The sequence below is a fragment of the Camelus dromedarius genome, chromosome X (genome assembly GCF_036321535.1).
Source record: "Camelus dromedarius isolate mCamDro1 chromosome X, mCamDro1.pat, whole genome shotgun sequence".
Taxonomy (NCBI): domain Eukaryota; kingdom Metazoa; phylum Chordata; class Mammalia; order Artiodactyla; family Camelidae; genus Camelus; species Camelus dromedarius.
Window position 1 is genome coordinate 25,994,957 of NC_087472.1, and position 26,685 is coordinate 26,021,641.

At 39.0% G+C, this 26,685-nt stretch overlaps 1 long non-coding RNA gene across 1 annotated transcript in view; it reads right to left on the bottom strand.

Moving 5' to 3' along the window:
• Positions 1-19,749: 19,749 nt before the first annotated feature.
• Positions 19,750-26,685, bottom strand: part of LOC135320138 (uncharacterized) — a 43,085-nt gene continuing 36,149 nt past the window's right edge. The window contains exons 5-7 of the long non-coding RNA XR_010379361.1: positions 24,144-24,369; positions 23,400-23,488; positions 19,750-20,439 (exon numbers count right to left, since the gene is read on the bottom strand). This is a non-coding gene — a long non-coding RNA (uncharacterized LOC135320138). The remainder of the gene's footprint in view (positions 20,440-23,399; positions 23,489-24,143; positions 24,370-26,685) is intronic.

A 26,685-nucleotide genomic window follows, 5' to 3' on the forward strand; every position in this document is an offset into this window, starting at 1 on the left:
CCACCAACAGTGTAGGAGGTTCCTTTTTCTCCATATCCTCTCCAGCGTTTATGATTTGTAGACTTTTTAATGATAGCCATTCTGACCAGCATGAGGTGATACCTCATTGTAGTTTTGATTTGCTTTAGAGATATTTTTTAATTAACAAACATTTACTGAGCAACTGCTTGGCCCCACAGATACAAAGTCAAAGAAGACATCTTCCCTAACTTCAGGGAGCACTCAGCCAGGTTAAGGGGGACAGACAATCCAGTGTGACAAATGCTCTGACAGATGTAAGCACAGGATCCTCAGGGAAAGGGCATCAAATCCAGATTTGAGAGAGAGGGCTGGCTTCCTGAAGGAGGAGGTGACATCTAATTTCAGTCCCAAAAGACAAGTAGTTGTGGCCACATCAATAGAAAAGGGGCTCAGACTCTCAAGATGGCTACACTCACTGGGAGGTTATGTCTTTGGATTGGTACGTCCTCTCAGGCTTATTTTTAGAAGATAATAATCCTATCACTTTATGTTCACACCTGGTACTCAAGTTGTTTTTACTTTTCAATGAAACCTGGAAACATTTGTCAATGGCATTTGAAAGCTGCCTAATTTTAAATATGTTTAGTGTTGTTTTGCTTTTGGTGCTCAGCCATTTACAATTCTTCAAGTTTCCCTGAAGAATTCTGCTGATGGAATAAACAGAAAACAAATCAATATACTAAGGAAGTCACTGTTACCATAATCTGTTTGTGTATCGTGGGCACATGATGATGATTTGTTTAACAAATGAAGGAATGAGAAGATCCTTAATACTGAGTCTCCCTAACTGAAACAAAATACTTTGTTTCCTTCATGTCCTGTGAACCAAGGCAGGACAGGAAAACCCACACAGGGAGGGAAATGGTTGTTCTGGCAGAAGCTTATACTTTTCTCAATATATCAACTTGGAGGACAGTAGCTTTCAACTATGAGCAGTGGGAGATTCAGCAATCCAAGAAGGGGTCTGCTTCTGTGGCTTACCTGCCCTTATAAACCAAACAACCCTGGGGTCACACAAAACTGTCCTTAAAGAAGGGAAAGGGGGCTTGGGAGGTGGGTAATTACTGTCCAACATGGGTGGGCTCAGTGCTTAGAGGGAATGAGAGGTGGAGGAAAGTGCTGCCTCTGCCCTGGCTGCAGGCTGAGGCCAGAGTTTGAAGGCTCTCTTCTCTGGAGTCCTTATCCGCTAGGTGGCCTGCCCGTAACGCTGTGGAGTTGTGAAGGAGAGCAAGATAAAGGACACAATGAGGGAGCTCACAGGGAGTATGGGATGCTACCTGGGAAGAACAGACATATTTGAGAGTGAAATGATCTTGGGTAGGGGACACACTGGGCGCTCAAGAGGAAGGAACACCTGGTAGGCACAAGGCACCAAAACAAACTTGATCTGTCTGGAGCTGGGCCCAGTGAGCTCAAAAAGTAAAGGGCAAGAGATGGTAGGAAGGAAAAGATATCTGCCCACGTACCATTTATTTCCTCATTTCGACATGAGCTGTTTAGAGAACTGTGAGAGAAAGCTGAAGGAGCTCCCGAATAGAAAGTAATACAGTTCCTGCCTTCAAGCAGTTCCAAGGGATTCTGAGGCCGCGCAGAACTTCCGTCTTGTTGCTAAGACATAGAACAGTGAGAGAAATGGCACAACTGTCTCTAGACAAGCCACACCTCTGCCCCAGCACTACCATCCCTGGGGGCAGAAGGTGAGATCCATCTTCTCTGGAAAGTTCCCTTTCAGTCTTATAAATATACTTCTTTAAGAAGCTGCAGAATCAGAGTTTTCAAGCATGGCCTGGAAATCCTCGGATTCTAGAATCAACTCCAAAGATGAGGGAACATTTGAAGAACATTTCCCCAAATCTTGACATACCTGTGGGTCTCACAAATGCAGGAATATTCTTTCAAAAGATTTTCCTATATGTTCCAAGTACATTGGAAAATAAAAAGTTAAATTTGTATTCAAATTTTCAATAACTTACTGTGATGGTTAATTTTATGTGTCAACTTGACTGGGCTAAGGGGTGCCCAGATTAAACATCATTTCTGGGCCCGTCTTGAGGGTGTTTCCAGATGAGATTGCCATTTGAATTGGTGGTCTCAGTGAAGCAGACTGCCCTCTCCAACGTGGTAAGCATCATTCAGTCCACTGAGGGCCTGAATAGAACACAAGGCAGAAGGAAGAATTCACCCCTTTGGTTTCTTGTCTGCCTGACTGAGCTGGAACATTGATCTCCTGCCCTTGGACTGAGATTTACACCACTGGCCTCCCTGGTTCTCAGGCCTTCGGACTTGGGTTGGAATCATACCACTGGCTTTCCTGGGTCTCCAGTTTGCTGATGACAGATCTTGGGACTTCTCACTTCCATAATCATGTGAACCAATTCCTCATTAGATTATATTACACACACACACACACCCCTATCTGTCTATCTCTCCTATTGGTTCTGTTTCTCTGGAGTACCCTGACTAATACATTTACCTATTGTATAAAGTGTTATTCAAACTTTTTTTTCTTATAAGGAGTTGAATTCATTTTGCAAACAAATTTCACAGAGAATAGCCACACGTAAAACATAAAACAGCAGCTCTGACTAGAGTGAGGCCCAAAGCTTCTACTTCTCAGTTCTTTCATCCATTCTCTAAGGAGACCCACAAAACACCACATTCTGCAAAATGCAGTTTAAAAACTACCAATGTAAAAATATTTTCTATGAAATCATTGATTTATCAAATTATCAGAAAACAAAATAGGAACCTTTAAAAACTTTGCTGCTTTGAGTAACATGTAAGAATATTTACATGACATAGTCAACTTTCAATTTTCCACCCAAAAAAGGGAACAATAGTACGTGAAACCCCAAAATCAACAGTATCGAGCCCTGGAAAGCATGGTATTCTATCCTGGGGCAGCATGGTGGATTTATACTTCTCTTTGAACTCAGGTTCGGCTAGAGCTTCTCAGTCTCAGCACTACTGACATTTTAGGCCAGGTGATTCTTTGTTGTGGAGGGCTGTACTATGCATTGTAGACATATTTAGTAGCATCCCTGGCCTCTACCCACTAGATGCCAGCAGCACCCTCCCCCAAGTTGAAACAACCAAAAATATCTCCAGATGTTGTCAGATGCCCTTTGGGAGACAACACTGCCTCTAGTTGAGAACTATTGATAAAAAAAAAACCTTTGTGCCTGACTGAGGACACAAAAGTTTCTAGTATCACAGGTGGCATAAGTAATGTAGGTGGTATTTAACTGATAAGGAGGATAATTTAGACCCAGATAAAGAAGTTGACCATATTTAAGTATTAGATCTGATAATGGTTTTCATGGCACCAAGGGAGTCAATTTAGACATCCTTTAGCTTGGTTCCATGCAGAGGTCACTCTGTGGGCTAGGCTGGGGCAACCAAAAGTTGTCCTCCCCCACTAATATCTCCTTTATTGTCCCTGCCATGGTACCCAAAATACATCAGTTACCTTTTCTGTTCGGCAACACACTAAGCCAACATAATTCATTAACAATGAGCTTTGATTATTTTTTAAGATAAGCATTTGCTGAAAAAGAATCCCAAGAAAAAGGGCCACAGCAATTGACAGGGAGACAGGGGAAGAAATAGTTTGGGAGGCTACTGCTGAGATGGATAGATCTAAATGCTTAGAGGATGATGATTAAAAAATGAATAAAAGGAAGTAATATCTATTGAACACCTGTAATGTGTCAGGTGTTCTAATATATCCTCAAAAAAACTAGGGGAAGTAGGTATTACTCTCTCCATTTTTACCTGGAAACATTCTGAGGATTAGAGACATTAAGTAATTTGTATGCTAGTAAGTGACAGCTGAACCCGTGTCATTAGGATTCTAAGTACTATCACCATGATGCCTTGATAATTAAATTGCCTGAATAAATATATTAACCAGGATATAGTCAAGAGAAAGACACTACATGAGCTATTTGATCAGAGAGAATTTCATATAAATTAAAATACTGTATGTTTCTACTTATATGAGGTAGTAGAGGAATCAAATTTATGAAGATAGAAAGTAGAATGTTGGTTGCCAGAGGCCGCAGGGAGGGAAGAATGGGGAGTTGGTGTTTAATGAGGACAGAGTTTCAGTTTTATAAGATGAAAAAAGTTCTGAGATGGATGGTGGTGATGACTGCACAACAATGTGAATGTACTGAATTCCACTGAACTGTACACATAAAATGGTTTAGATGGTAAATTTTATGTTATGTGTATTTTACTATAATTTTAAAAAATTTTAAACAAATATGAAATAAAGACATTTTAGACATACAAAAGGTTAAAAAAGTCATCACCACATGAATTATAATAAATGTTGAAGGATATCCTTTAAGCAGAAGGAAAATGACACCAAACGTAAATATGGATCTACACAAAGTAACAGAGAATATTAGAAATAGAAGCTTCATGAGTAAATATATAAGATTTTTCTTATTTCTTAAATCTCTTTAAAAAATAATTGACTATTTTTAAACAAAAATAATAAAAATGTGTTGTGGGCTTTATAACTTATGTATAAATAAAATATATGAAAACCACAGTATGAAGGTCAGGAGGGGGGAAATGGAGGTGTACCATTATAAGGTTTTTATATTATTTGTTAGGTGATAGAGAATCACTTGAAGGTAGATTGTAATAAGTTAAAGATCTACACTATAAGCCCTAAAACAACCACTGAAATAGCAGAACAAAGAATAGTAGCTAAAAACCCAACAAAAGAGATAAAATAAAATGAAAACATATTCAATTAATCTAACATAAATCAGAAAAAGAGAAAAAAACTATAGATGGTACAGAGAAAAATCCAGCAAGATGAAAGACTAAAACCTAATTATATCAATAATAACACTAAACATAAATGGTCAAAACACTTTGTTAGGGTTTAAAACAACACAAACTTATTACCTTACAGATCTATAGGTTAGAACTCTGACATGGGTCTCATTGAGCTCAAATCAAGGTGTCAGCAGGGTTACATTCCTTTCAAAGGCTCTAGGGGAGAATCTGTTTCCTTGCCTTTTCCAGATTCTAGAGGCTGCCTGCACTCCTTGGTTCATGGCCCCTTCCTCAACATTCAAAGCACATCACTCAAACCTCTGCTCTGTCATTACATCTCCTTCTTTCATTCTGACCCTCTTGCCTTCTACTTATGGACTTTTGCGATTACATTGGGCTCACCCTTATAATCCAGGATAATCTTCCCATATCGAAATCCTTAAACTTATCACGTGTGCAATGTGAAGTACCCTTTGCCCTGTAGGTAACATATTTACAGGTTCCGAGGATTAGGATGTAGACATCTTTGGAGGTCCCATTATTGTCTACCACACACCTCAATTAAAAGGAAGACTGTCTGAGTGGATAAAAACTTTAAGACCCAAGTGTATTTTGTTTATAGTAAACACACCTTAAATATAAATATACAAATAAGTTAAAAATAAAGGATGGAAGATGATATACCACATGTAGTAGGCTGAATGGTGGCTCCAAAGGTATGTCCATGTTCTAATTCTCAGAACCTGTGAATATTATTACCTTATGTGGTAAAAGGGGTGATTAACTTAAGGATTTTGAGAGAAGGAGCTTATCCAGAAAGGCCTTAAATACAATCAACATGTATCCTTATAAGAGAGACACAGAGGGAGATAAGACACAGACACAGAGAAGAAGACAATATGAAGACAGTGCAGAGAAAGAGATGTAGCTGCAGCCAAAGAACACTAACGGACACCAGAAACTGGAAGAGGCAAGGACTAGATTTTCCTCTAGAGTCTCTGGAAGGAATGTGGTCCTGTCTATACACTGATTTTGGACTTCTCACCTCCAGAACTGTGGGAAAATAAGTATCTATTGTTTTCAGCCACTAGTAAGATTTTTGGTAATTTTTTATGGCAGCCACAGGAAACTGAAAAACCTAGTTAACTAATGCTAACACCGGATACAGGAAAGATGGATGGCTTTATTAATAACAGACAAGTAGATTTCAGAGCAAATAATATTAGCTGGGATGTTAATAATAAACGGGTCAATTCATCAAGAGGATATAACAATCCTAATGTTTATGCACCTAATAATGAAGCTTCAAAATACATGAAGTGAAAAGCGCATTCAAGTCATACAAAAGTATGCATTCTGACACCAATGGAATTAAATTAGATTCCAATTAACAGAAAGATATTTATAAAATCCCAAATATTTGGAAACTAACACATTTATAAATAGCACATGTCAAAGAAAAAATCAAAAGGAAAGTTTTATCTTTAAATTAAGATGAAAACACTACATATCAAAATATGTGAGATGGCCCTAAAGCACAATGTGGAGAAAAATTTTCAGCACTCGGTGTATGCATAAGAAAAGACGATATAATAACTTTGTATGGAGTATAATCTATAAAAATATTGAATTACTATGCTGTACACCTGAAACTAATGTAATATTGTAAGTCAACTGTACTTCAATAAAAAAGAAAGGAAAAAAGGGAATAAAAATATTTCAGATCAATGACATCAGCTTCTATCTTAAGAAACTAGGAAAAGCAGATCAAATTAAGCCCAAAGGAAGAAGCAGCAGCAATCAGATGAAATAGAAAAAAAAATCAATAGGGAAACTCAATGATCCCAAAAGCTGATTCTTTCAGAAAAGCAAAATTGATAAAACTCTGGCTCTGTGGATCAGGAAAGAGAGAATACACAAATTACCAATGCCAGGAATGAGAGAGAAGACATTACTACAGATACTACGAATATTAAAAGGATGATAAGAGAATATTATGAACAAATTTATGTCAACAAAGTTGAGGACTCAAATGAAATGGATTAATTACTTAAAAGACACAAACTACCAAAGCTCATTCAATTTTATATATATATATATAAATGAATACCTCTAAACCTATTATAGAAATTGAATTTGCAGTTAGAAGGCTTCTCACAAAGTAAACTCCAGGCCCAGATGTTTTCACTGGTGATTTCTACCAAAAACTTAAGATAGAGATAATATCAACTGTACCCAAATTCTTCCAGAAAATTGAAAGGAGGGAATACTTCCTTACTCATTCCATGAAGACAGCATTAACCTGATACTGAAATGAGACAAATAAAACTACAGACCAATATCCCTCAGGAAGACTGATGCAAAAACTCAAAATAAAAATTTAGCAAATCAAATCCAGCAGTATATAAACAGCCTAATACATCATGTGCAAGTATGGTTTATGTCAGGAATGCAAGGTTGTTTTACATTAGAAAAGCAATCAATATAATCCATCACATTAGCAAATTAACAATAGACACAGAAAAATAATTTGACAAAATTCAACTTACTGATAGTGAATCTGAGTGAACTAAGGAAGAACAGAAGGAAACCTCATTAACCCGATAAAGAGCATTTATGAAGAACCTATACCTAACATCATACTTAATGGTAAAAGACTGAGTGCCTTCCCCATAAGATCAGTAACAAATCCAGATGTCTATTCTCATTCTTTATATTCAGCATTGTACTAGAGCTTCTGACCAAAGCATTTGGGTAAGAAAAGATGTGCAAAATCTATATGCTGAAAACTATGCATTACTGGGAGAAACTAAAGAAAAATCTAAATGGAGATTTATATCTTATTCATGGGTCAGAGGGCTCAATATCATTGAGATAATTCTTCCCAAATCGATTTATAGACTTAATATAATCTTTTTCAAATTCCCACCAGAAATTTTTGTAGAACATGACAAGCAGATTCTAAAATTCATATGTAAATGCAAATGGCCTAGAATTGTCAAAGTAACTTTGAGAAAAGAACACATTTGGAAGGTTAACACTTCCTGACTTTAAGACATATTATAAACTATAATCAAACAGTGTGGGATTGATGTCAAAACAGAAAAATATATCAGTTGAACAGAATAAAGAGCCCAGAAATACACCCACACAAATATAGACAACTGATTTTTACAAGGGTGTAATGACAGTTCATTGCAAAAAAGAATAACCTTTTCAATAAATGGTCCTGGAGCTATTAGATATTCACATGCAAAAATAACTAATTCATACCTTCCACCATACACAAAATTAACTCAAAATGGATCACAGTATTAAATATAAAAACTAAAACTGCAAAATTTCTCAAAGAAAATTTAAGAGAAAAATCTTCATGACCTTGGGGTAGGCAATGATTTCTTAGCTATGACATCAAAAGCATAAACCATCAAGAGAAAAAAATGTCTCAATGATATATATATGTTCATGTATGAGTGAAAAATTGTGCTCTACACTGGAATTTGACACAACATTGTAAAATGATTATAAATCAATAAAAAATTTAAAAATATATAAATATAAAACTAATTTTTAAAAAATTAAAGTATTTTAAAATTCAAATAAAAACAAAAAAACAAATTGATAAGTTAGACTTCATGAAAATTAAAAACTTTTGTTTTTTGAAAAATACTGTTAAGACAATGAGAATGACAATTCAGACTGGGAGAAAATATCTGCAAAGCATATATCTGATAAAGAACTTACATCCAGATATAAAAAGTACTCTAAAAACTCAAATATAAGAAAATAAACAAGCCAATCAATATAAAATGGGTGAAAGATTTGAACAGACACTTCACCAAAGACATACATATGGCAAGTAAGCACATGAAAAGAGGTTCAACCTCACTGATCATTAGGTAAATGCAAGTTAAAACCACAATGAAATAACACGACACATTTGAATGGGTAAAATTAAAAAGAATGGCCATACCAAGTGTTGCTGAGGATGTCAATAAATTGGAACTCTCTTACACTGCTGGAGGTAATATAAATGGTACCACTTTGGAAAAGAGTTTGGTAGTTTTTTAAAAAGTTAAACATACACCTATAAAATGATTCAGCCATTCCTCTCATAGATATTTACCAAAGAGAAAAGAAAGCATTATCCACATAAAGTCTTGTACACAAATGTTCATAGAAGCTTTTTTTCGGGGAGGTGGGGAGTACGTAATTAGGTTTATTTATTTATTTTTAGAGGAGGTACTGGGGATTGAACCCAGGACCTCAAACATGCTAAGCATACACTCTGCCACTTGAGCTATACCCTCCCCAACAAATGTTCATAGAAGCTTTATTTGCAGTAGCTAAAAACTGGAAACCAAAACATTCATCAACAGATGTATGGATAAATATTAATTGTATATATCCCCATACAGTGAAATACTACTCAGAAAAAAAGAAAAGGGAATGAACTATCGATATATGTAACAACATGGGTGAATCTAAAAATAATTATGCTCAACAAAGGAAGCCAGAAGAAAGATGTATGATTCAAAATATATAAATTCTAAAAATTGCAAGCTAACGAAAAGTGACAGAAAGCTGATCAGTGATTGCCTGGAGACAGAGGGGAAGGAGGGATTACCAAGGGCACTTGAGAACTTTGCTGTATGTTCATTATCTTGACTGTGGTGATGGTTTTATAGGTGTATACATATGTCAAAATTTATAAAATTGTATGCTTTAAACATATGTAGTTGATTGTATGTCAATTACACTCCAATAAAACTGTTAAAAAGAACTGACTCACATAAATATACCCAACTGATTTTTTGTAAAAATGAAAGAGCAATTCAGTGGAGTGTGAGGAAAGGCTAAGGCCTAACAGATTCAGCCATAAAGACACAATGAGCCCTTTTTAGATTCAGATTATTACTTACATGGAAAATGAAAGGAAGAGTAGCCAGATGTATCAGCAACTGGTGCTCCCTGTTCTACAATCCAAAAAGGGTGACCACAAAATAAAAAGTGCCTCCCATCCTCTTATGTTCTGAGTGGATCACAATGAGTTCTGTTAAGACCAGATAAAGCCTTTGGCTATTTGGTCTGTGTCACCAGATTGCCACGACAGAGCTGTTCCCCTACACATAAAAGCCAAAGACCCTGAGACTTTCCCTGGGCAAAGTTATTCCACACCTGTAGTTCTCTGATAGAGAGGAAGCACATCCTGTGTGACTTCAGCTGGGGAAGTCTATGCCTGACCTCTCTGAACTCTACTCAAATGCAGATATTTTTCCTACCATTTTTAGTCTGTATCCTCTGCTGTAATAAACCTTAGCTGGAAGTAAAGCCTGCTGTTGAGTCTTATGAGTCCATCCAGTGAACCACTGAATCTGGCTAGTTATGGGACCATGGAAACATTTTTTTTTAAATAAATGGTGCTGGGAAAATTGGGCATCCATAAGCAAAAGTATATAATAAGTATATAATAATAATAAGTCTAGATGTAAACCTCATACCTTACATAAAAATGAACTCAAATTGGATCACAAATCGAAATGCAAAATTATAAAATTTTAGAAGGAAACATAGGAGAAAATATTCATGACCTAGGTTAGGTAAAGAATTCTTAGACATGACACTAAAAGTACAATACATAAAAGAAAAAAATCAATAAATTGAACTTCCTTAAAATGAAAAACTTTTGCTCTGTAAAAGACCCTGTTAAGAAGACAAAAAGACAAGCTATGGACCGGGAGAATATATATGCAAATCACATCTCTAACAAAGGATTTGTACACAGAATGTATACAGAAATCTTAAAACTCAACTGTAAGAAACCAACCACACAATTTTTAAATGGGAAAAGATTTGAACAGACATTTCACTGAAGATGATATACAGATGGCAAAAAATGCATGAAAAGATGAATAAAATCACTAGTTAGGCAAATGCAAATAAGAACCACAATGAGATGCAACTACATACCTATTCAAATGGCTAAAATTAAAAAGCCCTGATAACAACAAATGTTGATGAGGATGCCAATGAACTGGATCTTGTATTCATTAGTGGTCAGAATGAAACATGGTACAGTCACCCTGGAAATCATTCTGGCAACTAAACATAGAGTTATCATATGACCCAGCAATCATACTCCTGGGCATTTATCCCAGAGAAATGAAAACTTATGCTTACACAAAAATGCTGTACTCAAATGCTCATACAGCTTTTATTCATATAGTTTGAAACTTGAAAACAAACCGAATGTCCTTCAATGGGTGAATGGTCAAACACATTGTGGTGATCCATCCTATGGAATATTACTCAGCAATAAAAAGGAACCAACTATTGAGACATCCAACAACTTAGATGTCTCTTAAGGGCATTACACTGAGAGGGGGGAAAAAAGCCAATTTCAAAACATTACATACTATATGATGGCATTTGCATAACATTCTCAAAGTGACAAAATTATAGAGATGGAGAACATGTAAGTGATTGCCAGGGGCTAGGTGTGAAGAGGGGAGAAGTAACAATAAAAAGGCAGCATGAGGAAATTCCTTTGTAGAGAACAGTTCTGTCTCTTGATTGTGATGGTAGTGGTTATATAAATCTAAACAAGTGATAAAATGTCATGTGAACACAAAGGCATACTCAAAAATAAGCGCATATAAAAACTGGTGAAATCTGATTAAGGTCGAGAGGCTATTAATTGTATTGTGCCAATCAATATTCTGTTTTTGACAATGACTGTAATTACAGAAGATGTCACTAATGGGGGAAACTGGGTGGTAGGTACATGGAACTTCTCTGTAGTATTTTTTTGCAACTTCATGTGAATGTACAATTATTTCCAAATAAAAAGTTACAAACTGGTATTCAATTCAGTTATTGGAAAACTTTTAAGTATGTTTGGAACACTTGAGTTGGTGTCTATATTTTCAATGGTAAATTTTACAAAATCTAAGTACAGATCAAATATTTCTGGTGAAATTTATCCTCCAGATTGAAATGTGCTGTAAGTGTAAAACACACATGATTTCAAAGACTTCATATAAAACTGTCTCACTAGTAATACTGATAGTGATCATATGCTGAAATGAAAGCAGGTCAGATTGGGTTATACATAGTGTACCATTCAAGTTAATCTCATTGCTTCTTTTTATTTTTTAATGTGGCTATGAGAAAACTAAAAATTAGCATGTGATTCACATTTTATTTCTATTGGACAGTGCTGATCTATGGTATCATAAAGGTAAAAATTGCAGGAAGCAGCTATCACCCCTAGCCTGGGGACGGGGGAAGAGAAGAGGTTGTAACTACTAAAACTTGGGAGAGGGGTTCCCTGGAGCTAAACCTCAGACTTCTGAAAAGGGGGCACTTGTCAACTGGTGTTGGGATCTCTGAGCTTAGAGGAAGGTCCCTGTGGTGCTGGGACTCAGGCTTCTGAAGTGGGGTCACAGATCGTTGGTGTCATCTCTGAGCGGGAATGATGAGGCTGATTCTTCCAAATAACGGAAAACTGCAACCAGATTCAGCTGATGCTATAGGAAGGCGCTGTTGATTCCAGGGTGAAGGCTGGGGTGATGCTCACAAGAACCAAAAGCAGACGAAAACCCACAGTAAGCAAACAGGTAGGAACAAGTCCCTTCCTTCTCCAGCTTTGCTGTCTCCCTCTACTGCTCCTTATTGGCAGAACCTAACACACAGTCAGCCAACAAAGCAGAAATGTGGTTTGTAGTGACCTATTGCCAGCATCACAAAGCAGGCTTTGGGGAAAAAACTAAACTAAAAAGCAAAGCAGGGTTTGGAGGATTTGGAGTTGAGACAAGAAATTAGTAACTGCCACAGTACAACTGTGACAAAGTCACTTAGCTAACCCCCAAATATCTGTCCTGCCCTTCTATCATGCTTAAGTTGTGGCTGGGAAATGGCTCTGCAGACAGGAACTACCATTTCTCAGTTTTCTTTGCATCTAGGTGGGGCCTTATGCCAAGTCCTCGCCAATGAGATGTTGGTGGAAGGGGTGTGGGTGACATTCAGGCCAACTTAAGAAGCTCACATGCCTTCTCTACTCTTTCTCTTTTCCCATCTGTTGACTGTCAGGATCCAGGGTGACCTTGGTGCCATATGATGAAAATGACAGAGCTAATGTTACCTTAATGGGTACATAATTCTGCAGACACCATGTCTTGGCCCTTAGGTGGAAGGGGGCATTGTATCCATAGTTGTCATGAGATCACCAAGGAGGTTTTTAAATCTACCAGCAGGGAGCTCACAAATGCTTATCAAAACTCTACTCCCACATACGAACCATATTTCATATAAGAACAAATATTCTTTTATCTTTTGAACTTAAATATTATTTAGCTGGGAAATGGATACTCTTCTCAAGAGCTTTAGAGAATTTATTCATGCATTCTAAATTGGAGAGTACTTAGCATTGATAATGCTTCTGGTATAATATTGCAATTATATTATAATAGCACACTATTAAACTTGTTAAGAAAATCTGTGTGATTTTATGTAAAATACACATTCAGGGGAGATGATGAGGATGAATTCTAGCACCTCTCTTCATCAGAACAAAAGTGTTTTGTTTTTTAAATGATTCATATGCCAAATTACTAACAAGGGGTTATCTTCAGTCTCTGATTAAAGTCATATGTTAACACACAGATTTATAGGTGTAAAAGGTGGGATTTTGCTAAGGGAATTGGCCCCTAGGCACCAATGTTATATAAACTATAATCAGAATTCTCTCAGATATGGGGGCTAGATTCAAGGAATGGAGGATTTTTCTGGGTTATCCAAAGAGAACAATTGCTTTAAACCCTTTCATGCATTATAAGAGGAAGCCTGGAACCTCCACAAGAGATTCATAAGATTTCCTTAAATTCCTTTTTAGATTGTCATAGAGTTTAAAATTTCTACCTTCAATTTTTGAAATAGCATGAAAAAAACCAGCTAAACATGTTTTAAGAAAGGTAACCAGCAACCTCTTGTGAAATTCATGCTGAGTGTTAGCTAAAGAGAATGAAGGAAGAGCTGTACTAGTGTCTCAGTGGAGCATCCAGAAGGTCTTCAGGGACTTCACGACTCTGCTTCCTGAGGGGAGAGATGTTTTGGAAGATAGTGAAGATGTCTCTGTCTCTCTCTCAGCACCAGTGCTCACTGACAGGCCTTCTTATAGAAACCTGAACTCCTGCTCTGCTCACTGACCTGCCACAGTACAGATCCAAGACCTCACTTCAGAAATACTTACTACGTTACAGGGACAGTACTTCCCTTTTTGGCGTTATCAACTCCTAGTTCCCTCTTCCAAGTGAGGCTCAAAAGGAGTGGCATATAGTTCACATGTACTAGAGATCACAGTGGATTATGGCACACAGAGAGATAAACTACTTGTATCTGAGATCAGCTGCCAACCTCCAAAATATTGCTGTCAGTAGCTTTCCACTATCCTTGCAATTCTCACCAATAGTCACTCTTACAGTGCCTTCCAAAGAGATCCAAATAGGTTTCCAAGCTCTTGGAGCAAAGCAGTGAAGCAGTTGACATTTGGCTTTGGCACAGTCCCTGCTCAATAACTGGGGAGTGATTTAAGCTCTCTGAACTTTGGTTCTTCATTTGTTTTTAAAAAAATCCTTTCTCTTCTCTGCACCTGACATCTATTTCTTGAGTCTCTGAGGGGCTGGCACTTGTTATTCAATAACACGCAAGCTGACAAGGCTGAAGGTGGTTTCTCTTCCTGAGGTATCTACATGTTAATAATAGTATCTCAGTAACTTATATCTGATGGATATGTGCAAGCTTTCACTGAATCCTCCCACCAGCTCTGTGTGGTAGTTTGATCATTTATCTATCTCTAACTGGCAAGAAAATGATCTGAGAGAGGTTTACACAAACTGCCCACCATTATGGGAAAAATCAGTGGTAGAACCAGGGTCAGAAATCATATCTCCTCACTTCTGGCCCAGTGCACTTTCCCAGAGGGGAACATTTCCAATTTCTGAGTTTGGGGACCCTCCATGGTTTATTTCTGACCATCTGGACAGAAAAATGAGAGGGGAATCCCAGGCTTTGCCCTGAGCATAAAACCACAAGCACCGCCTCCAGTTTATTACACATACTGTGTGGTTCTGGCTCATGCCCCTCCCTCTTCCTCAACTCTGGAAGCCCTTACCATCAAAAGTCTACCAACCCCTCATGGTCTGGCCGGAGGCCTTCTCCAGGCAGCCTCTCCTGATCAAACCCACGCTACAGCCATCATTCCCGTACATTAAATTCCCTTAGCACCTGAAGATCCAGAAGCCTCAGCTAATTAGACATTCTGTGTGTACGAGGTGATGGGGTTCTACACACCAGATTTTAGGGAGAAAAAGAGAAAAATAACAACATAATGAGCAGAGGTTTAATCAAACAGCCAGATTTTAGGCTATGACCAGGATTAATGCTGATGCAATAAAAATTCATATTTTAAGGCAAGTAAAGAAAAGTTTAAACATAAAGGTTTTTTCTGCCCTCTGGCTTACTCCCTCCCCTCTAGTGTGCATTGTGTATCTGCATTAGGCATCAAGCAGCCCTCCCCAACAGGAGAAATACCTGCTCAACCATAAAGAGCAATGTTCTCTTGGTGCCAGCAATATAACTCCTTAGGAGATAACATTCCTTCTTAATCTTGTAAGGGGTCACAATGACGCACTACTCGGTAACTCCTTAGGGGATAACATTCCTTCCTAAACCTGTAAGAGGTCACAATGACCCACAACTTTGTACGTGCAGATCAGAATTGTGTAAATCGTCAATACATCAGGTGATGTATATAACCCTTTGTCTCAAAAATGTAAATGACTGGGCTTTGACCTCTAATGGGCAGAACAGTTCTCAGAGCTCTCTGAGAGACTGTCTCCTGGATTATAATCCTCAGGTTGGCTCAAATAAAATTTTCCATTTCTTTCACAGATTGGCTATTGATTAATTTTTTCATCAACAATACAAATTCAGTTCAATTTCTTCCACTTTGTCTCTCCACCTAAAATTCTGAAAAGCGATAAGCCTAGAGATCTTGCCAGATCTGTGTGGAAATCAGAATCAGTGGTCACTAGACTGTCCTCCTTGATGAAGGAAAGTGGGTTCAGATACTGTAGAAAGATTGGCCACCTGAAGCCAAATGAGGTTTCTCCTTAGCCCTAAGTTAACCAGAAGATTCTGCCTTAGGAGCTTCCATTCCCTTAGTACCCTAAGGGGTTGTATTATTCTCTGGATGTGATATATATGTCTATTTCAGCTTTTCAAGTAGCATCTTCTGCTGCTCTTGGGTGCAAGAAGATGAGTACTTCATTGATACCTGGGACATTTTCTGTCGGAATGCTATCCAAAGGTGACTTGGGCATGTCTGTTAACTATATTTTTCACTCATTTGACAAGTGAAATTTATAACAGAAGGGATCAAAACTCTAGGGTGTTGGGAAGGAAATTTGCATGGGAATTTCAGAACTGAAAAGGTCAGTGATCCCATGAGGATGGACAGCCCTGGGGAGTTCTGAAGCCCTTGTTCGAAGAAAAGGAAATGAAATGGAGTTCTCTTTCATTCTGAACGATGATGAGATAACTTAGGATAACAAGACTCACTTCAAAGTGACGAGCTATCCTATTTGAGCTTCATCTACATTAAAACTAATGGTTGCAAGGACCAGAATGATATGCTTATTACTTATATGCCTGGAGAGCTCCAGGGCTATCTACCCTTTGGAGGTAAAACTCTTATGGGTGCCCAAGCAAAGTAAGGTGGCACATCTTGCTTAACTACAGGAGACCATTTCTGAAGTTATACATACTAAGGTACAATTCAGGTATCTATGACAATCTAAAGATTTCCATAGTAGTTCAGTTCAACAAATATTTCTCAAATGTCTATTTTTCAGGTACTGTGTTAGCTGCTAGAAATGCAGAGATAATAATAACTAGTTGCAATAGTCAAGAATTACCAAGAGTTGCTCTGTTTTGTTTTACTATGTCAGACCCTCTACTAGGTGCTTTATATATAACATCTTATAATATCTCATTTCATTTTTTCCATTACCCTATGAGGTATTCTTATCCCCACTTTACAAATCAGGAAAAGGAGGCTCAGAAAGGTTAAATAATTTGCCTAAGGTTACATAGCTAGTACAGAGTAGAGGTGGGACTTAACCCGAGGTATATCTAATTCCAAACTTCACAATCTAACCCACTATACCATACTCCTTCAGAGACCATTAAGCTTTAAGACCCTCATGGAGAAGTGGCAGATATGCACTCGAAGAGAGAGTTTCAAATTTTCATGCTAAATGCTAAGACAGAGGTAAGCCTCCAGTGCTGTGGGAATACCCAGCATAGCATGTGGATTTCTAGGAGCACAGACTCTGGAGCCAGAGAGAGAGCCTGGGTTTGCAGTCTGACTTGGCTACTTACCAATTCTGTGAACTTGGACAAATTAAACTTCTATGTGCCTCAGTTTCCTCACCTGAAAGAGGGATAATAAAAGAACCTAACTCATAGAGTTGTTATGAGGATTAAAAGTGCTTAGAATAGTTCTTGGCACATAATAAGTGCTATTTGTATGTTAAATAAAAGAAAGAAACTTAACTGTGAATTTGGTTACAGGGCAGGCTTCTTGAAAGGGCTGATGCCTGAACTGAGTCATAGAGGATGAGTAAGAGTTAGCCAGGTGAAGGAAGCTGTGAAAGACGGGCCAGGCAGGTGAGGAGAGCATAATTGGTGGGGCTTAAGTAGAAGCAGCTTGCTAATTTTAGACTAGAGTGTACAGTGCAGAACAGAAAGAGATAAGGGGCAGATCTGGAAAGGCCCTGTATGTCACTTGATGGAGTCTGGACTTTATTTTATAGGTAACAGGGAACCATGGAAGGGAAGGGTTTTATGCAGGGAAACAATATGGACAGATCTACATGGGAGTGTAGATTTGTTATATGGTCTGAAATTTTAAAATACTCAGCACAGTGTGAGAGACACACACACCTATCTATATATACACATGAACGTATATACATATACCCGAGGGACAGTTAACATCCGAAGCCCTCCAAGAGGAACATACTCTAGCAATGCTTAGTTTGCATCTAAAAGACTCTAGCTGGGAGTCCACACTCCAGATGCAGCGACTGCGAAGCTTTAACCAACCTACTAAATCTACGCTAGAGGGTTTGCTCATTACTGTAAGGGATATTAGACATGAACTCTCACTGGTAAAATAAATGATGTTCTAGATTTATGGGCTGACATTTGGTCTGCCCTCGCATGAATGGAGCCTAAAAAACTGGTGATTCTAAGTCTAGGAATCCACTGGGTTCTGCCTCCTGACACTTAATGGATGACTTCGTCGCCTTATCTGACGACATGTGCTTCAAGTGAAACTTTCCTGCATGGGGCTTAATGGATTTTATGAAGACAGTTTGTAGGACTATGTCTAGCTGCTAATAAATGTATGCTTGGCAGAAGTGGGTCAAAATCCTGTCCTATTTTAAATAGAACATACCACCTGGTATGGGAGATTGTGGGGATAAGGATGACAACCCAGAGCTATCTCTAGTCATTGGAAGCTACTGATATTCACTGAAAAGTACCAGACAGTGTGAGAAGCTAAACTGGCTTAGATCAATTTGCAGTAGGATTAAAGGAGGGCAAACATGCAGGAAGGGAGACAAGTTAGGAGGAGGCTCCTGCAAGAGGTTCAAGCAATAGACGATGAAGATCTGAACTAGGACAGTGACAGTGAGTAAGAAGAAGAAAGAATGGAGTCAAGAAATATTTCAGAGGTAAAATCAGGAAGTCTTGGTGAGCCCTTGGATCCCAGGAACAGTTTGTGATAATTTCCAGGTTTCTTGTCTGAGTGAGTTGGAGACGGTGACATTCACTGAGGTAGGGGCACGATAATAACAAGGGGAAGAGAAAGTTTGGGTTGGGCGCAGGGGCAAGCATTTTAATTATGCTTTGGATACATTGAGCTTAACATCCACATGGGTAAATTGGATAATAGAAGCCTAAAGCTCAGGGGTAAGTCGAGGCTGGGACTAGAGACGGGATGTCATCAGCGCAAAAGGGCTAGAGAATACTTTAAGAGCAGATGAATCCTCAGCTGCCGTAACACAAAGTCAGTAGATGATGTTTTAAAAGTGTTTGACAAGAAACAGTAGAATGTGGAAAACAGCATGGTAGCTCCTCAAAAAGCAAACAGAATTACCATGTGAGTCAGCAATTCCATTTCTGGGTATATACCCAAAAGAAATGAAAGCAGAGACTCGAACAGACATTTCTACACTTGTGTTCATAGCAGCATGTTCATAAAAGCCAAAGATGGAAAGAGCTCAAATGTCCATCAGGGAATGAATGGATAAACAAAATACGTTTGTGTGTGTGTGTGTGTGTGTGTGTGTGTGTGTGTGTGTGTGCGTGTCATACATACATAATAGACTATTATTCATCCTTAAAAAAGAATAAAATTCTGAGCTATATTACAACACGGACAACCCTTGAAGACATCTGCTAAGTGAAATCAGACAGACATCAAAGGACAAATATTATATGATTCCATTTATATGATGCACCTAGAATAGTCAAATTCATAATGACAAGAACTAGAATAGTGGCTACCAGAAGCTGGGGAGGAAGGGAATGAGAAGTTATTGTTTAATGGATATAGAACTTCAGTGTGAGATGATGGAAGAATTCTGTAGATGGATAGTGGTGATAATTGTACAACAATTTGAATGAACTTAATGCCACTGTACACTTAAAACTGGTTAAAATGGTCAATTTTGTGTGATGTATATTTTACCACAATAAAAAAAGAAATAGCAAGATAATCATATTCTTTTAAATGATGGAGGTAAATACCATAGGGAACACTTCAAAGAGTGATTGCTTCTGGGAAGCAGGAAAGGGGTGGGCATAGAGACTTCTGCTTATCATTCTAAGCCTTTGGTACTCTTTCTTTTTTTTAAACTATATGCAAGTATTACACTGAAGAAAAATACTTTAAACTGGAAAAAAAAAGTGGATGAAATCATTCAGGATGAGTTTGAGGAGTTGGTAGAAGAATAGTTACCTTAGGGTAAAGGTTGTAAGAAACAACTAAAATAAGGAAATAGAGAGGGTTATTACAAGGATACAGGGGAATCACACTGAAATTTCCTGCAGGATGCACAGCGGCACCTCACTGAAATTCACGTTATCTGGGTGCCATCTCCTGGGCCCACTCTCATCACTCCCCTCTCTCCCTCTTATTCCACTCACAACTCTTCCCCTCTCCTCCCTCCTCTGTCTGCTAATCCACACCTCTCTCTGGCTCTCGATCTCTTCCTTGTTTCTCTGGGAGTGCTGCCTTTATTTCCCACCCCCTCCCCTCTGCCTGGTAATGTCTTCTAGTCACTTGTCCACTCACATACAGCCAACACTAGCATCAGCCTCTGAATCAACTTGACCTCCTTGCCTGATTTCCTGCAGTCAGCTTTCTCCATCTCATTGCATTCCTGGGAGAGGGGACTCCTGCAGAGAAGGTGTCCACCTTCAGTTAAATATCCATCTCTGGTCATTTTGGCTGCATCCTGAGGCTTTACCATTTCTTCCTGAGAGATCCTAGGTTGGGAAATATTGCAGTAAAGAAGATTTAAACTACGTGTTAACCCCAAATATAACTACCATCAAATAAGATCCTTGAGGAACAGAGGAGTAGGATAATCAGGAGAAAAAAAAGCCAGGGAAGAGAGAGTTTCGAGCAGGTGAATGGTTGAACAGTGTTAAACACTGCAAAGCAAGATCCCTTAAAATAAAGACTAAAAGGTGTCCACTGAGTTTGGCATTGGGGTGAATGAAAACGAAGGCTTTAGATCAGGTATGGACCATTCTTTCAAGAGGCTTGGATGACAAGGGAATACCTGAGGGGGAACACAGGTTGAAAAGATTTTTGTTTGTTTTTATTAAAACAAAATAGAGGTTTGGTTGTGGTTACAGGTGTGGCAGGGTAGAAGGGAAGTGCAAAAAATTAAGAGATGGACTGGTGAAAAGGTTGGTGTTGAACTGAAGAAACGATCCATTACCCTCTGAGACAGGCCGGAAATCATAAGAACTGCAGTTGTACCTTTTCAGTTCAGAGTTAGTCTTATATTTGCCTGACCAACCCTGACCACGGAGCTACTGTTACCAGAGGAAAAGAGGGCAAAGGGCAGAACCCAGGAGAACGCCAACACTTAACAATGCAAGCGAGTGTCAACTCCAGATCTGCTCGTTCAACGTGAGTCTTTAGTTTGGGTCTAGCTTTCCCTACCACTGTATGGCTCTGGGTCCATTCTTAAACACCTACCTAATTGGTTTCATGCCCCAGGAATACCAACCAATAACCTTCACAAATCATAATTAGAAAGGAGAGTATGTGGCAGTAAAGTCATGTACCATATTCTGGAAAGAGGACAGGAATGGGAATCTGAGAGCTGCCACCTTCCCTCTCTGGGCCTCCGTTGTTTCTTCAGCTCCTTTGGTTGGAACACTCTGACTTTCACACTTTGACTTCTGGCTTATCTATGCTTGTCTTGTAGCTGTCTTAATGCTCTCCTACATTAATACAAATGGGTGGAAGCTTACCACATTCTTTTCAAGCTCATGATAACAGGAAAAATATCCAAGGAACCCGGATCATAACAAAATATGGTAAGCAAAAAAAATCAGAGTCAAAGGGTAAAAATGTGATTGACTTCTTGCTATTAATGTCAGTGCCCAGCTGTACAACTGTAAGGCTGTGTTCCCTTGAGATCAAATCAACGGTTCAAAAGTGGAAAATTCCAACCACCTTTTTTCTCTGGTCAAATCAAGATTCACTCCCTGTCCCTGCTAACTTTTGAGGAGACAGTAAATAGTTTCCTCTCTTCATAACATCCCTCACAGTTGTCAAAAGCATCAAGATTTTAATATACATAAAAGAAAAGGTGTTTAACTATCATCCTCAACTATTCTTATGCAAACTTCAGAACTTCACTGGGGGAAACTGGACTAGGGACAGTGTGCCCTGCCCACTCTCTTCCATATAGCCAGCCAGCTGGGAACAATTCACCAGTGTCAGCCTAGGTTCCTCATTCCTATTCTGAAGTTTAAAAATACTTTAATACAAGTACGATTGTGAAGAAAGATCATGCCGTTGTTTCTACAGAAAGATGGTACAGCTAATTTATGTGTAAACCATATCCTTTCAGCTCTTTTTCCAGGGTTGAGGATGGAATCAGTCAACATCATCTACACCTTCACCCTCTGGTGACCAAATGGCTTTCATTTGTGCCCAGGTATAGAGGTAAAAGCAGTGGCCAAGAAATTGACTTGTTCACTTATATCCGACCCAAGACCATGAATCACACATGCCTGGAACTGCATATGACAGTAGTTTAGTCAACTTCTTTCATTAGATTGACCATGTCACCTGGCCCACCCAACCCAGGCCATGTGTAGACATAGGCTGAGTCCCCAAACTTCAGTACTGAACACCACAGGCAAAGGCTCTGGCTTGGAGAACTGGCCAAGTTCTCAGTTTCTGCTTCAATCTGTGAAGCAGAGTCAGCCCCTGAGCAGGGCATGGGGGAAGCACACTGCCTTCTCTTTTCTGGACCAGGGCAGGTAGAGGCGAAAAAGATGGGGATGGCTCGGCTGCCAGCCTTTTCAGCAGATGGTATCACCACCGTGAGATAACTAGCATGCAGTCCCACAGCTGGGCTGGGTAAAGAGAATGAGAACTGAAATGGAAAATCAGGTGAACAAAAATGCAGGGGAGGTTGCTGCCCTGGTTGAAAATGTTCGTGCCTTGACATGAAAGGCTCTGACTGCACTGGCTCTAAAGATGCATTTCTTTCCCATTTGCCTTTAGGTCTCAAACACCGAACTAGCTTCCTAGGTGCACTTCACTTCTGCTCTTTCTCAAAAAGCACTTCCTCTGCGACTATTACTTTGCCAAGGTCTGGACTATCAGAATGCTCAGTTCTTCCGTTTCCTGGGCCACACCACAGGACACCTGCTTGGAGTCCAGGTGTCACGGCTGGAACCCATCAGGAATGACACTGTGCTGTTCCGGTGCTTCCACTGTCAATCTGTTACTGCACTGATTTCAACAAGGGCTGCTGTCATTATACACTTTGAATCTGTTTCTGAACTGAGATGCTAAATTGTACTTTTGATTATTCCTTTGCTGTTTTAAACATCCTTTTGACGCACTAAGAGTCACTTATACCTAAATAAAATAAGCAGCAGTCTGTTTCATGAACCATTAGATTGAAAATGTTCAACTCAAGCACAATCTACTAATTTACTAATTTCTGGCCTATGGCTAATTAACAGAAATTAGCTGTGTTCCTGGCAGGCACACCGACCATTACTTCACTAGTTGTACATGTCTGGGGGTTGAGGGGAGGCTATAAAATAACACTGGTGAACAAGACGGAGGTCCTGTTTGACCCCGGGCAGGAGGGAGCTCACTTTTTAAATGCCACATGCAAGGCTTGTCCTATTGCCCTCAGTTCCAAGAGAAGTTCAGCCCCCCGAGACCGAATCCCCTCCCTTACAGGAACTGACTCAATTCATCCTCCACCTGAAGTCTTCACTACTTGGCAGCTGAGTTCCTTTCACAAGTATGACTTCCACAGTGGCCTGCCTGTGGGGAGAAGGAGAAAAGGCTATAAACACAAAAGAAGGGGAAACTGAATAAAATAGAAAGCTCCCCTACAGTCAGAGGGTGCCCTTCTCCTCAGCTCAGGCTAAGCACACTGGATTCATAAACACTCTTCTATTGAACTGGGTTTCAGAGCTGTTACTTAGTGTTGACTCAGTAGGTAGGTAAGACAAAAGCAAACAAGGCAGCTAGCTCTCCACCTAAAAAGTGGGGCCCACCAGGGCACGATCCAGGTATATTTATGAAATAGGCAACTTTTGTTCTTAGCATGTCCCAATTCCTCTTTTGACACCCCCCCCCAACTTTTCAGCCCACCTCCCTGGGTTCCAGTATCTCTTACTGCCACTCAGCCTTGTAGGGTCATTCCCTGACCCCACCTCTAATTTAAGCTGGGGTTCCCAGTCCTTAGCACTGAGCACCACTCTGGACCTGTCCCACAATTTAAATCAGGTTTTTTGCTCCAGTTCCTCAGGGCCCAACTTCACAATGGGATACCCTCATAAGTGACCATGTTTGCATTCTTGGAGAGGTCTTCTGGAATTCCTTAGCCTAAATGAGTGATTCAAATGGTAGAAATTTCTGACATGATTTTGGGGTACTCAGGAAAGCAGTTTAAGAAAACTCCTTAAAACATTACCTCCTAGGCAACTGTACTCATTCCTTTGTGTGGGACTGGTTCTAGAACCACATGGAGGCTCTTGGGCAAGAAGCATATGTCTAGAAGTCCACTGGCCACTGGTGTCCTGGTAGGTTTCCCAAGTGGTGAGAGAGGTAATTCCAGAATAGTTCAGGCAGTCAGAGATGCTGCTTTCTCACTGTAGAACTCTACAATGCTTGTGTAGAAATTACTTCTTGCTTCTCCACTTTTTTTCATCAAAAGAAACAGATTAAGAATTGGCTAAGAGAAATGTTAATTGTCAGTCATTTGACCAAAGGTGGTTTCATTGCACATAGATTATACTGTTGCTATACTATTACAAAGCCTTCCTAGAGAACTAACCTGAATAGAATTGGGGAATAATTCTTAAGTAAAAAAGGTGCTTAAATGAATTATTGATAGATGCAACAATGTGATGAACCTTAAAGGCATTATGCTGAGAGAAGCTGGTTTCAATATTACCTACTGTACAAGTCCATTTATATGACTTTCTCAAAAAGACACAACTGCAGTGATGGAGAACACATCAGTGGTTGCCAGGGTTTGGGGGTGGGGTGTAAGTAATGACAAAGGGACAGAATTAGGGAGTTTTGGGGGATGAAGGAACTATTCTGTATCTTCATTGTAGAGGTCGTTACATGAATCTATACTTGTGTTAAAATTCACAGAACTGCATAACAATAAAGTCAATTTTTCTACATACTAACTTAAAGCTAATATTAAGAGAAAATGTACTGTTCCTATTGTTTTTTCAGTCCTCTGTGAAGTCAAGTTTCCCCTCTATAAAAATCAAGTAAGTTCAAGATGCTCCAGGTCTGGAGAACAGGCATGAAAAGGGCTTTTACGAAGAGATCATGAAAACCCTCTGAGCGCCTCCTAAAGAAGGTGTTGAATCTAAGAAGAAGGTGGAGCATATGTTTGGAGGTTTTGGCCAATCAAAGGACTGGGGTTTGTGGCCAATCATCCATAGTCTCTGGTTCCCCCTCATAGGTTCTCTTGTGGTCAGAGCCAGCTGACTGGCTAGGATTAGGGGTGGTGTCTGTTCACCATGCAAAGTTAACAAGTCCATTCAGGCCTCACGTGGTGACTCCATGGACAATGATCAGGCCAGTGATTCCTATTTCAGAAGGGCTGGGGAGGGGACAGGTTGAGATACCCTATTTTGATTTCCTAGTGCTGCCCTCTGATACGAAGCAAATGCTTGCTTTTTTCATGAAAGTGATTTTTAATTAAACTTGGCTAATAAGAATTTCCAGAAGGTAAACAATGCCTCTCTGGATTACGAGAGGCTCCTGAAGGGGCGGCATACTCAAGCTGGGGAAGTCACTGGTCTTTGTAACTATCCAGTCTGCTAGTCAGATGGCCAACTAATTTCATGCCCACATATTAGCCAGACTCCTTAGTCCAGCTTCTGGCAAAATGTTCAAGGCCCCAATTTTTTGTCTTTTTTTAAATTAAACTTTTTATTTTTGAGGTCATTGTAGAGTCACATGCAATTGTAAGCAACGTGAGATAGCACGTACTCTTCACTCAGTTTCCCAAAGTGGTAACATATTGCAAAACTGTAGTATAATATCACAACCAAGGTATTGACACTGCTACAAACCATTGATCTTGTCCAGATTTTCCCAGCTTTACTTGTAATCATTTGTTTGTATGTGCCTGTATATTGAGTTGTATGCAATTTTATCACAATTTTATCATGTAGGTTGAGGTATCCACCAACACAATCAGAACTGTACTATCACCACAACCATCCTTCCTGCTCCCCCTGCAGCCACACTCACCTTCTATCCACCAGATTCCCTAGCCCCTGGCACCCGCTAACCTATTCTCCATCTCTGTGTTTTGTCATTTCAATAGTCTTATATAATCATACAATATATATACAACAGAATATTACACAGACATAAAAAAGAATGAAATAATGCCATTTGCAGCAACATGGATGGACCTAGAGATCATCATACTAAGTGAAGTCAGTCAGACAGAGAAAGACAATTATCATATGACATCACTTAATGTAGAATCTAAAACATGATACAAAGGAACTTATTTACAAAACATAAAGACTCACGCACATAGGAAACAAACTTATGGTTACCAAAGGGGAAGGGGGGCAAGGAAAAACTGAGAATATGGGATTAACTGCACACTACCATAAATAAAGTAAACAAGGATTTACTGCACAGCACAGGGAACTATATGCAATATCTTGTAATAACCTATAATGGGAAAGAATAAAGAAAAGAATATAGATATATACATACATATGTATAACTGAATCACTTTGCTGTACACCTGAAACACACAATATTGTAAATCAACTATACTTCAATAAAAATAAAATAAAATAAATCATACACCATGTAACCTTTTAAGCCTGGCCTTTTCTCACTCAGCAAGATTCCCAGGAGATTCATTCAAGTTATTGCACAAAGTTTTTTATTGCTGAGTAGTATTCCATGGCACATTATATCCTACAGTTTATTTAATCACTAATCTGTTGAAGAACACATGT